Source organism: Eucyclogobius newberryi, unplaced genomic scaffold (assembly GCF_026437365.1).
Source record: "Eucyclogobius newberryi isolate DKJ021-1_F unplaced genomic scaffold, fEucNew1.0.hap1 SCAF_2, whole genome shotgun sequence".
NCBI classification, from domain to species: Eukaryota; Metazoa; Chordata; class Actinopteri; order Gobiiformes; family Gobiidae; genus Eucyclogobius; species Eucyclogobius newberryi.
Genome location: NW_027315834.1, coordinates 4830653 through 4844740, shown reverse-complemented (window position 1 = coordinate 4844740; position 14088 = coordinate 4830653). Strand labels below are relative to the sequence as shown.

The 14088-nt window shown below is 37.0% G+C and overlaps 1 protein-coding gene across 1 annotated transcript in view; it reads left to right on the top strand.

Moving 5' to 3' along the window:
- The first annotated feature begins 990 nt into the window (after positions 1-990).
- The window catches only part of adipor2 (adiponectin receptor 2), a 44033-nt gene continuing 30935 nt past the window's right edge, over positions 991-14088 (top strand). Inside the window, exon 1 of the mRNA XM_072453753.1 lies at positions 991-1111. The gene's annotated coding sequence lies outside the window, so the exon portion shown is untranslated. The remainder of the gene's footprint in view (positions 1112-14088) is intronic.

The window sequence follows — 14088 nt, the reverse complement described above, 5'->3', positions numbered from 1 at the left end:
AGTTTTTCCTGGCCGAGAAGGAGAGTCTAAGGACAGAGGACCCTGGGACATCGTCCCTCGCCACCACAGACATTGTCTGACTCCATCGCCACCACAGACATTGTTGATTCATTTCTCCCTGTGGCCCTCAGAGGCAACTGTTGTTGTGATTTTGGGCCTTACAAAAATAAATTGATTTGATTTGATTTGATTTGATACCAACCGCCATAAAACACCAAAGAAGAAGAAGAGGAAGAGGTCCTCTCTTCTTCCTCCTCCACATGCTCTTCCTCTTCTTCTTTGGTGTTTTGTCTTCTCCACTTCCTCTCGCCCCTCTTCTTCTTCTTCCTCTTCTTCCTCCTTCCCAGTGCCTCCGCCCCCTGTAATTGTGATTTCTGGAGTTACTTCTGTTGTTGTCGTTGTGCATCTACTGTGGACAAGAGACCAGCGACGCCCCTACCTCCATTTCTTTACTTTGATTATTCTGATTCTCCAAGGTAATAAGGTCTAAAGAATAATTTCTAAAGAATAAAGTCTAAAGAATATAGTCTAAAGTCTAAGGCGTACAACTATAGTAGACGTACATCTACAGTAGGCGGTAATGTAACATTTGGATACCAACCGCCATAAAACACAAAAGAATAAAATAACAATAATAACATTTTAAAATTAATGTAGACCAACATGAGTGTATTATTTACAGTTTATTATATTTATTATAGCTACACTTCAAAAATTACGCAAATAAATTAGAGTATTTATTATTTTCAGGCTGTATGTTGTGTTTAGTCTCATTTCAATCCAGCAATTACCATTTGAACGCTTTCGTTTGGTGAAAAGCGTGAATGCAGCGATAGAATGAGGGATTACACCGACAGCGATAGAAACTACAAAACTTGTCTCGGCGTTCACTTCCGGTTCCTTCTCGCTCCCCACTGGCTAATCCTGGACATACTCTGATCTGATTGGCCATCGCGTCTCGTGCGAGGGGGCGTGCGCTGGTATCACGTCTCCGCTCCGGTCTGTTCAGGTTCAGTGTAGAGCGAAGCAGCGCCACGGACACATCAACAACTCCAGTCTGCGAAGTGAAAGCAACCCACGAAACGGCTTCATCTTTGGGCTTCAAAACGAGGTAACACCGCTTTAGTAATCCACCATTTAACCTTTTACTTTTCTCACTTTAATTCCTTCGATTAGATGAAATGTCACTACTTTTTAGACGCAACGTAACAGCTAGCACTTTCCCCTTCTCCGTAGTCAAAACAACACGAATCATAATCTGCTAACCCGACACAAAGAACCGCTTTTTACTATGTCCCGTTTGTTGCATTATTGAAACCAAAATATCGCGGACATGTTTGAACGTAGACGTATCGAAATATTGAACTGTCAAAGCGAAATAAATTCCAGGGAAATAGTTCTGGAGGTTTTCTTGGCACGCGGCAGCTCGTGTTAGCGGACTAGCTCGCTCGTTAGCATGTTGTAAACAAACCAGCACCATCCCGTCTGCAGTGGTCTTCTCGGCATTGTCCAATTGTCATCGCTGCTTGCCCTTTGTTCAAGGTCGAATACATTTTTATTTTCCAGGTTTAGCTGTACAGACATGTTCTCTTCTTTTTTGTGTGAGTTTGTAGCGTGAAATGTGCGACTGTCAACAACAAGGCAATAGTTTTGGTGGCTCTGTCTTTGTCTTGGCTGATCGCAGGTGTTGTACTTTTTATTTATGTACTATTATTACTTGATAGTGTTCTTGTAACTCAACTTCAGGCGAACATAAAGGGATCGTAGTATATCTGATTCGTCTGTAGGGTTGTGAAAGAGCTTGGGTTATTCGTACAACCAGAAAAACGATGTAACTTGCGTGATTTGGGGGAAAAGTCGCGAGTTTTGCGATTCGATTTTAAAAAGTAGGATTCGATGCACTGCAAGGAAAACTCCAGAAGTGTTAACGTTTGAGTTCAAACTGAAATGTGAACTGATTTAAGAAAGACTCCAATGGATTCCAGAACATGTTTGTAAAGGTAACAATATTAGATGTTTAGTTAGTTCTAAATATCTAAATATTTCAGCCTTTTACTATTTGCTCCCTGCGCCAACTCAAATGGCGATTTTGTTATATCGTGCACTCACTTTTTTGGGCGAGAGCAAATGGCATCTGTATAATCAAGCTTTTTATAAATGTCTAAAACTAGGGCTGCAACTAAATACATCACATTATTCTTTCGATTAGTTGACTGTAATATAATGAATGGCAATCGAATCAAAGTCACAGTTTGAATTGCACAGGCTGCTGTTTTTGAAGTGCCATAATTTCCTCCACAAACAATAAAATGTTCTGTCTATTTGTTTAGATTTGTACAAACATGCTCTGAAATACATAAGTCTTGATAGAACAGTCTGAACAGTTTGTCAGTTCACGGGTCTATTTCAATGTTTCTGTCAATGAGAATTTTGAACAGATTCCTGTTCTAAAATAAACAGTAAATCTAGTAAATCACTATCGTAATTCTTGTCAGAAAAAGAAAAATCACAATTAGATATTTTCCCAAATCTTGTAGCCCCAATTGAGTTGATCAGAATCAGAAAGGTTTATTGCCACTGTCAATGAAGAGGATTCAAAAACTAGGAACTTGCAACATACAACAATTAATAATAATAATAATAATAATAGCAAAATATATAAAAATGTAGAATTTACAAATAAAATAGGCGTGGTCTGAATATATATAACATTTGTTATACATTTATAAATACATTATCAACCAAATCAAGTTTGAACTACGGTGGATCAAATGCTTCTAGATAAAGGATATTTACAAAAAAAGTGTCATTGATGACAATCCGCGAGTGTTTATTCTTTTTTTGTTATAAAAGGTATTTTTGTATGTCTTTTAGAGTCTGTGTAGTCCAGACATTGGTATTATTAACTCGAAAAACAAAATAAATTACACAATTTCAGATAGTACACTTTATTTAATATTTTCTTGTGTACGATTGAAATAATGGTATGACTAGTCAACTACTAAAATAATTGTCAGTCGCAGCCCTATCTGGAGTACTAAAGGAACAAAAACACATTCTTAACACAAGCTCCTCCTAGAAATGGCTGTTGTGATATAACATTTTGCAACTTTAAATCGGCTGAACATATTTACCTCGTCCAAAGCAGCAAAGTCACAGTGAATCTTCTCTCCATCTCGGTTGTGTGTTTGTGGTTCTGTCTGTGCTTCAAAGCGTGAGGTCATATCATAAATATTCGATGTCCTGGGTATCGGGTCGATGGCATATTTGTCTGGAATCCAAACGTTTCTAAATCCAAAGCTGCCTCCACTTCTGTCTGACACGTCTCCAGCAGCATTGTTGATTTGGGAGTTGCTGCCACGTTTTACATTTTTGGTGTGTCATTTGAATTTAGAATTGAATTTGAATTTAACAATGCAAGCTATACAAGCATAAGAAGAAAGTAGTATTATTGAACTGCAATATCATGGGATATCCGTCTAAAAATAGTTTAAATGTGAAAATGACAATTAATACATTTTAATTGAGTCATTGTCAAAAAAAAAGAGTCTAGATTTAATGTATGTAGTTTCAAAAAGTAATGATCTGTCAGATCGACGAGTTGCATATTATTGTGATATATTTATTTAGTTGTGATATCAATTATAGCTTTAGTCAATATTGCAGTATTGATACTTTTGCGATGTATTGTGCAGTAAAAGTAATGAAATGATAGCAATAACGCAAACGTCTAGTGTAGTCTTCCAAACAGAGTCAAAAGTCATATTTCTACAATTTTTGTCACGTTTTGTGCGATACTTGAACCATAAACCAGACATTTACAAACCTGTCTTAGCACTTTCCTGGTGGATTGTTAAAATATTGTTTGAACACTGATATCAAGATAATGCACAAAACATTGAGATATTCTTTTTTTTCATCTCACCTTTTGTAAAGGTGTTTAGGGTTGTATCAAATACCCAGGTACTAATAATGCTATAACTAAACTAAACGTTTTAAATATCAATACTAAAAAGACCCTTTATTTAGAATGTATAATGTTTCTTTTTAAATGGTTTTGATGTATTTTTAAAAACAGTTGGCATCGGTTTGCTGGTTTTCTACATTTAGAACACTCAGAAGCAAAGGATATATCAAAATTGCCATTTTAGCTGGCGATAGTTAAAATTGAGACTCTTTTATATTTCTTTCATCCCAGACGTGTCGTGTAAGATGCCTTTCTAAAGCCGGCTCAGCTTTACCTCCGGAACAGGCCATTGTCTATGACTGATTCTCAGCACTGCTCTTAGGGATGTAACAATATCAGAAATATCATGATGTTGTATCTCCAAAAGTCCCCAAATAAATTCACAATATAGTGAAGAATAAGCTTCTTTGCTTACATTCAGTTTAGACTTGAAGATATTATTATTAAGCACTTTTATATCTTAATTCTTTGGAATAAGACAGAGATCAGAGATGATACACACCAAATACTGATAAAGGATTTTAAAGAATAAAATGGCATATCTACAATTCTGTTAGATTCTCGACAAAATAACAAACATCGTACTGTGAATGAAAACGGCGATAATATTGTACCTGAGATTTGCATATCGTTACATCCCTAGTTGTTATTACTATGTGTGTTGTGTTCTTATAAAGAGAATACATTTCAAATATTTCATTCTTTTACTTGGTTTTCTGTGCCCGAGTTGTGTGCGTTTACTGGAAGAGACAAGGCAGATGAACAGCACACAGCCAGAGCAGAGTGTCTCCACCCGACACCCAGACACAGGCCTGGAGTGGTCATAATGCACATGATGAGGCCCAGCGCACTAGAGATGTCCACATGAAGTCATTTCTACCCATCATTTACATTAATAAAGCAATACAAATAAGAAAATGGTAGCTTTAAAAATGTACTCAAGCAATTGTTCAAGAAAAAAGTCCACAGGGGAGTCAGAAGAAGAAGTCGATGTAACAGGAAGGACGAGAAAGTAAATAATGCAGTTGTATGTATTTTCAAAAGGATAAACATTTTGAAAAAGTAATTAGGCATGTCACAATAATTACTATAGCAACTTGTTCTATGTCGAATCATTCAGTAAATAAGATGGAGCTATATTAATTGTACATTCTTATTTACATATGACTCAAAGTAACTGAACTGATTCTGTTTTCTTCAGATACATATTGCACTTCAAAAGGTATTATTGTGACGGGCTTAACACTAAATCATATTTAAAGCAACATAAAAGTTCAAATTATTGATGTAAAGCTTTGTTCACTTTTAGAAGAGCAACCAAAAGTTTTACTCGAGTAAAAATAAAAGTATGCAGTCCAGAAGTGTGATTTGTGAAAGTTCTTTAAATGGAAAGTGGGGAAGTGAAAGTAAAATCTACAAATATAAATACAAACATGTATAACTTTACTTTTGCTAACAAAATGTACTTATTATGATTGTTTTATTAATATATATATTTCCCCATAAAGTCTAACTCCTAAAATAATACTACCAAATATAAACCAAATGTCATTATTAATCAGACGTATATGCGTGAAAAATAATTACAAATATTTCTGTTCATAATAGTTGGAAAGTCCATCCTCGCACACACGCCTCCTGTGTGTGTGGAGGTGTCTACAAGAGCAGTAATCCTCTTATGGACTAAACACTGCAACCGAATTAGTACAGACATAACGATATAAGCTAGATCAAGGTTGTCCATGTCGCTTACGTCTTTTTCAGTCACGTTTTATCCAATATATTTCCCAAGTTTCACAATAAAACACAATATTCATCATTTTGACAATCTCTGAAGAAGATGAAGTACAATGACCAAATCACAGCTTGTTTCTCCGCATTATCCAAACTTAAATCCTGGTTTGATCTGTGGTTGAACTTGATTTAGTCCTAGTTTTTAGTCCTGATTCAATCGTACGTACTGGCGTAGTCCTAGTCCCAGTCCCAACAGCCACGTTGTTCACTTTGGAGTAGATTGGTACGGTCCGAAAGTGTCTCCTCTGTCTGACGTGAACCGCCCGTAAACCGTATCAAAAGTGGTCTGGCTCACTTTTTACTCCCGGAACACCTTCGAGCGAGATGATTGGACAAGAGAGAACACAGACTCTGATTAAAACAAGACTGGAAAAAGCAGATTAAATGAAATAATCCTGTTGATTTTGTGATAAACTGCTTCCAGTGATGCTTACTCGTATGTTTAGCCCATATGTTTATCAAAGCTAGCACACGTTAGCATCAGCTGTTTCATGATAATAATATATCTCCAGTGCATAATGCGTCTTACATCATCCAAACCCAATGATTACATAAAGAGGTTCAAATGCAATGCAGAGAAGTGAAAAAGAAAAGAGAGAAATATGCAGAACTTCTCATAGCAAGACAAACTTTGAATTACTGAACTTATTTTTGTGAATTGCTGAGACATACCCCATGATTTAAAGTATAATTATAGTATAAGTATGATTCAGGTGCAGTTTTTAGATTTAGTTGTGTTTGGATGAGGTCATTTGCTCTGTTCTAAAGGTTCTAAAGTGAAACCATCAGAGTCAAAAAATGGTTACTTTCTACTTTAATCCTATTCAACTGCAACAATGTAAATGTAAAGTTAAATCACTTAGCAAAAAATGGTAAGAGTTTGCCATCCTTTGTACGCACAGAAAATGAATGCATATTCTGTACATATTCTATACATACATATTTAGTACAAATTCTGGTATAGTCGTAGTTGGGTGAAATCTAAACCCTACTATCTAATTGTATTTTCCAGCTTGGATTTGCCCTATTAGGACGTTTGAATTATACACAGAGCGATTCCCCCCCTCAGTGACCCCCGTTTGGTCCACCACCCACTGTTTGAGAACCCTGCATTGGCCTTGTCCGTCACCGGCCTCGTCACAAGTCTGTAGTTTGTGGTTTGTAGCTAGAAATACGAGTTTTTCACTCCTCTTCCTTTTTTTAAACTTTGTACCTGGTTGTTGTGTTTGAAGTATTTTCGTAGCACTCTGACTACATTTCAAAGTTGTATTTTTGTATTCACTTGAAAGCGAAACCAGACATGTTTAAATTATGAAGGTCTATTTGATCATTTCCTTTGCTTGACCATGACACCTTTATCTCAAATTGGAAAGGACAACGTTCTATTTCTAGCTACCAACGCTTCAATGTTGTTCAAGATAGATTAGTGTTCTTTTTCCCTCTAAACTCCCACGGACAGAGCGTTTTAAATTGGTCTAATGTGGCACTTTGCTGGGTGGGTCCGCGTGGCTCTGTGGCTGTGGTCATGCGCTTTTGGACACTAGTTTTCTTTGTTGAACTCTGCTCCATTTGACACCAGCTTTTAGAGAGCGTCTGCTCCCGTGTCAGGACCGGGCCTCATTGAAACACGTGTTACCCATTTTACAGTCTATGGGGCTGGGCGGGGTGATTACGCCATCCGACTGTCATGACTTTTAGCGATGTAGCTCGGCGATGTATTCTGTTCCGTTTCAGCATGATGAGAAATGAGGACACTTGCCGTAGCAACCAACAATTTAATGCAGAATACTTTTTTTTGGCGATACTGATATAGAGGCGGTTGGAGGTGCTGGTATAACTGTTGATATATTTAAATATGTAATTAATAAAAATATGCAGCTTATTATAAAAAGTAAGGATGGGTCTCGGGCTGATACAGAGATATTTAGATTTAAAAAATCATAGCATGGCCCATAAATCTGTTTTGAGTTTAAGCGAAGTACATAAATTAATGAAATAATTGACATTTATAACAATGGCCAATACAAATAATAACAGTGTATTTGTCTGGATTTATTTATGATTGTGTAAACATACAAGCATGTTTAGCCTAATTGCTCTTCTATTTCCATTTAATTCATTAATCTGTCCATCGACCACCAAAAATCGGTCGATATTTGCCGATATCGATGTAATGGGTGTTTCGTTGATGTAAAGTACTTAAGAATGCCCATTGGAGTCAGAAAAGTGCTTCAAACGTTAGACAATCTATAATTTAGAGCTTTGACCACGGATCATTACAGCAGCTCTAATAGTCCACCACGTTTGCCGGTTTTTTGGCCTCTGTTCAGAGCAAACAAGTCGTATGTCGTCAGTGCACAGTAAATGCAGTCATGTGATTCTCAACAGCAGGTTTGAATCAGAGCCGCCCCATAAAACAAAGGGAGGCCTATACTCGGACCCCCTCGCCTGGAACACTCGGGGCCCAGTCCAACCCAGGCACAAGGCAAACCTGAACACCAACGTGAACTCGACTAGAGTTTGGGTTGATACTCCCTCAAATTAGTATCTAGTTTATTACACCTTCAAAGTTTTAAAATACAAATTTATATATTTAACTTCACAAAACAATGACTGTCAATAAAATAAGGTTAATCAAAGTATGATGAAAAGATAAAATCATCATCATATTTTTATAATCGTAATTCTTATCTGGACTATACAGACTCTAAAGCAAAAACAAATACACATTTTATAACAAAGACATCTGCATTTTTGTACAAAAATGTCAAAATAGAAAAAACAATGCATATTTTCATCAATAATAGACTTAAGTTGTAAATATTCAGTATCTATAAGCCTTCAGTCACCACATGCACCTTTTTTTGGTTGATAATATTGTTAAGAAGTCTCGATGCACAATAGAAATAATTGTTTGACTAGTCGACTAATGAAAAAGATATAATCTAAAATAATTGATAGTTGTAGCCCTAGTCGTAACAGCAGCATCAGCTTTATGCAGACATTATTGTCCTATTAGGATAATTTACCAAAATGCTTCAAATTGTTACTACTATAGTGTAACCATAGTTATACTAAACATTTTACTTTTAATAAGAGTTAAACAATACAGCTAATTTGTTCTTGACTCTGACTTGCAGCTTTTAGTTGCTCCTTTGGGACAGATCTGAACATGGAATTGCTGCCATTGTCACTTTTGTGTCTGACTAAGCAGACGTTTGTTCAGAGTCAGTGCCTTAAGCTGAGATCACGCAGGAAAAACAAAACTAGCATTTCTCTCACTTGAACTGAGTTTAAAGATTTTAATATCGAATCCAAATAGCACTTTTTGAACACTCAAAGACTCTTTACATTACAAGGAAAAAAGTGAACGAAAAAATAAGGAAAAGGTAAGAGGAAAACCAAAAAGACAAACTAGCCCAAACTCAAATGTCATTCTAAATCTATTTTCACCAATATGTTTGTTCAACAGTTTATCCTTCATTGTCCAAGGTCAATCAAAACAAACAAGAACAAAACACGGGCTACTCAGAACAAACTGTGAGCCGCCAGATACAAGATAAAGGGGGCAAGAACGCCATGTTTCGTGGTCGAAGTGCAGAGACGTGCCAGGGCGTTTCATGTGTGTGTCATAGGTTCTAATGCTCGTGTGGTCTCTGACTGCAGCAGCTTTAAAAAGAACAAGACGTGTCATTAAGGGTGTGTCAGGACAGAATACAGGGCAAGGCTCGGCCACTCTCATTCATTATGAAAGGACATTAGGCTAAATACATGTTAGCTTTAGCAACGGATGGTTACATGTTCAGCTTTAGCATGGATATTTCAATATTAACTTTTGCTGTCCTCTGTGCTCTTTCCATGGATGTTTTGGCTGTTTCAAAGCACAACAGAGGAGAGAGCGGTGTATTTCAAACTTACGAGTGTGACTGGGAGACACAGAAAGAGCGATTATTTAACAGAAAGATGACGGGGCGACGACACAAAGTGAACGGCACACGGAGCTAATGCTGTAAAATGACTGCAGAGTTACAGCTCAAAACACCGTGCTCTTTCGCACAACAAAACTCTCTTCAAACTCGTTAAAACACTCCACTCTCTCCTCTGTTGTGCTTCAGTTGCTGCAGGTCCGAGCGGAACAAGCTCCGTGTGAAATGAAAGCACCACAAGTGTGCTCCACAAATTCACGGGTTTTTAATTAAATATGTAAATCAAACGAATCATCGAGGCAATAAAATAATAATAATAAAGCTTTTTTGTAATCAAATTACTTGATTTCTTGATTAATCGTTGCAGCCATATCCTGGTCTAATCCTAATTTAGTTCTGGGTATGTTTATGTAATGTTTACAGATGCGTTAACCAATATATTTCCTAAATGTATAAGTTTTGTAATAGAACCTTAGTATTACTCAACGTTGTGCCTCCCGTATAGGCCTAGTATTTGCAGATTGCTAGGGTTGAGTAAACATTTAGTTGTTTGCCGTTAAGACCAGATACTCTGAAAAGCGTAAGGCAAATAAAGAAGTATGAATCAGCCACGTGTCTGACTTGGAAATCCTGCTCGTCTTATTTGCAATGTGAGTCAAAAACACTCTTTAAATATGACGCGCTGTGGTTTACTGGTTTGACAGGGAGGGTACGCTCATGCTTGTAGGGGAACAATATAGGCCATATAGTTTTTTATTTGCATTGTTATTTTAAAAAGTCTGTTATTTAATGCAATTTAAAGTCATTAAATGTCATAGTTTTACAAAGCCATAATGTCTAAACTTTGTCTACAGTTACTTACATTAGTCGGTGTAATCCCTCATTCGTCCAGGCGTGTTCCATAGTAGAAAAAGCTTCAGTTGTAGTCATCTGGACTCAGTTTGAAAAAATAATTAGATCAATGATTGTACTATTAATTACCTGTGTTGTAAGTTGTACCCGGTTAGTTCTCTCTGTAAACCTGTTTTGAAATGCTTGTTGTTTTTGTCATTATTGAACAGACTCTGACACCACAGTTCTAAAGTGTAAAGTCATGACCACATATCTTATCTCTGCGTTTAAGACGACAACAAGGTTTCAACATCCAAGGCACATCGGGTGAACTTTGTCCTACTTTTATTTTTCTCCCGTCAAATTGTCATTCTTCCACCTTAAAATTCCAAGTCCTTTTTTAGTCTCGAAAAAGTATGAAAGTTCTGGATAAGTCCTGGTTCAGACCAAGAGTTTAGTCCTGGTGTCGTCTCAGTGAAGCAATCCATCTTGTTTTAGTCCTCTTTTGGACTTAGTTTAGTCCTTGTGCTATACTAAGGCCTGGTTGTGTCCTTTTTGTTCATTACCAACAGTGTTCATTTCATTTCACTTCAGAAAATTGCATTTTCGGTGATTTATGTTACGTGTTGTTCCGTTTTTGTTGTTGTTCTGTTTAATTCCCCTTTTTTGTAGAGCTAAAGGCAATTTCTCCTTCCGGATATTAACAGTGACAAATGGTTATTGTTACAAAAGTCAGTCTCTTTTCTAAATAAGCAAAAATGATTTATAAATGTTCAAAATGTATGAGAATATGAATAAGTTTAACCTCTCTTCATGTAATGATTTTTGTGTGGAGAATGTTTGATGCATTATGCACTTTTGGTCTTGATGCAAGTGTCGTGCATCGATAAATTGGAAACTGCTGATGCTAACGTTCGCTAGCTTTGTTTTGCTAATCATGTGTGCTCAACTTATAAGTTCGCATCACTGGATTTTATCTTGCAATTTATCACAAGATAAAATGCTTTTTCAGTTCAAATGATCCATATTGTTTTAATAACACTTTTGCCTCATCAAAAACGTCCCTGACCTTGTATTTAGCTTAATTCACACTTGTTTGATGAATCCTTGTTGTTGTTTGTGTTGTTGTTTTTGGCAGTTGGTATCCAAGTGTTACATTACCGCCAGACTTTATTCCTTAGACTTTATTCCAGCTGGCCTTCTTCCACGCCAGACTGTACAGTTGGTCCTCCCCTCCGACCCTCAAAAACACTCGATTTCCCTTGTTTGTGACATCATTGGTAGAGATCTGGAGAGCTCTACCAATGATGTCCCAAATATGGCTCAACAATTCTTGACGTGGGAAACGCCTGATGAGTCAAGTCATATTTTAGAACTTTGACTAAAATATACAAAAAAAGGTCAATAACTATACAAAACCGCATAGTATGTGTCATTTCAAATATACTGATATACATATCCTTTGGTTGTTTTGAATGAGACATTTCACAACAAGACAGAACTTCACTTTTGCCATATGTGTTTTTAGAGTCCAGAACAACTTGTCCTTTCTTGTCACTCATTTTCCGGAGCCCACAGTACAACCTCTGCCTCTCCCTCTCCACATGTTCTCCGCTCAGTCCTTCCACCAAGAGGACAAAACAGATCGATATCCATTGACTTTTTAGGCTTGTGGAGGCCTTTTCTCCTTTTCTCGCCAGCGTCCTTAGCTCCATATTCTGTGTGTTTTGTGTGGGCTGTTGTGGATATTGATCAAATTATTGTCATGTCTGTGTCCTATTTATCATGAGTCAAGACGATCTTGCTGCATATGGGTCACAATGAACTATTCTGTGTTTTAACTATTCTGTGTATTTTCTGATCATCTGTGGACTAGTCTAAACAATCTTAGAGCGGACGTCATAGTGAAGGTCAGGCCCTTTTTATCAGACCCAAGCAACAGCGATATAAAACACAGCTAAATCTTGTGAAGAGTCGAATCTCAGCTGCAAGACGAACAACATGCCGCTGTTTTGCCTGTTTTTCCATGTTTTCATCAAATAAAGAACTTGAGAACGATCTTCGCCTCTCGCAGTCTGTATAGACTAAACTTCGACACTGTCTGTCATTGGTGGTTGCATTGATTTTGCACGTCCATTGCGGCTCCATAGGATTGTGGAATGTGGCCTGATGCCATTGAATACGGCGTCGGACAAGAATGAGCTTGTACATTCAATTATATTTAGCAGTAAAAGCCCGTTTGCTTTATTAGACAGGACAACTGAGCTTGAGAGAGCTAGAGAGAAGGGAGGACATGCAGTAAAGTTTGGAAGTTGGGATTCGGGCAGTACCGCTAAAGCTAAGAAGACTTTAGAGCAAAATGGTTCTTTAAATCTTGTGTGGCCGATACCAATAGTTTGGAATCTAAAGAAACAGATGGCTGAGATTTTGCAATGTTTGAATCGAGAAAGCGCAAGACTTTTATATTTTACTTTTAATGGAAATAATTAAGTAATAATAATAGTTTGTGTATTTTAACAAGAAGAAAAATATTTAAATAGGTTTTTTCATATTTCCCATCCTTAGTGCACCTTTTCACAATACTGACACAAATATTTTAACATTGCCAAATCTAAAACCGAGCCAGGGTTTCCCAGGATGCATCTCTTCGGGTTGATGTTGAGTTGCAATGCTGGTTTTCCGGTGTACTTCCTGTCATTGTTGGTTAAATGTCTTGCTCAAGGACATGATGGTAGCAACAGTGGAAGGTTTTAACGGCCAACCCTCTGGTAGGTGGGCATGGCTTAGCCCACTGTTTGTAAGTGAAGAGCTATTCACAAAAATGTGCACTTCCCAGTTGTGTCACATTTCAGTGCTTCTGGACCATCTTTTTGACAGAAATAACACAAAAGATCAAAGGTGAACATATTTTGTTGTGTGATTGATTAACAGAGATATCATTTTGCCAATGACGAAGCCGATATGGTTCCCAGCTTTCCCATGCCGCTGGCATCAAAATTACTTTGTCAAAGTTCAACACCGTAATTGTCCTCTTTTCTGTCCCATAGACAGTTTTGTATTGTAGATACTGACCTCCATTCTAACTCTACAAGGTTTGCTAGAAATGGATTGCTCTGCAATCAAATCAATCCTCAAAGGACAATAATGTGAAGAAATGCCATTGAGGTTGTGTCCATGGGTTATTTGTGCTGAAATCAAATTAAATTGGGTTTCTCTTTTGTTGAATTGACTACAGATTGTAATCTTTATGGGGCGTTGGCTTTGTGTAATATATTTTAGAAGGGAAAAGGCAGTAGTCAAATTTACTAGTATCACAGCAGATGTAGGAGTAGTGGAGACACTGAAATAATGGTAGTTACGATGTAGTAAATGTAAAGTGTACTTGGATCATAAATTTAAAGATTAAAAAAAATAACTCAGCAATAGGGATGTGTTGAAATATCATTATATCGATACTGTATCACCAAATTTATTCTCACAATATATCGCCATGAGTCATTTTTGGAATTATTTTTAGACCGCACTACAATTTTGTTGCCTATTCAAAGGAAACTTGTGTACTCAAAAAAT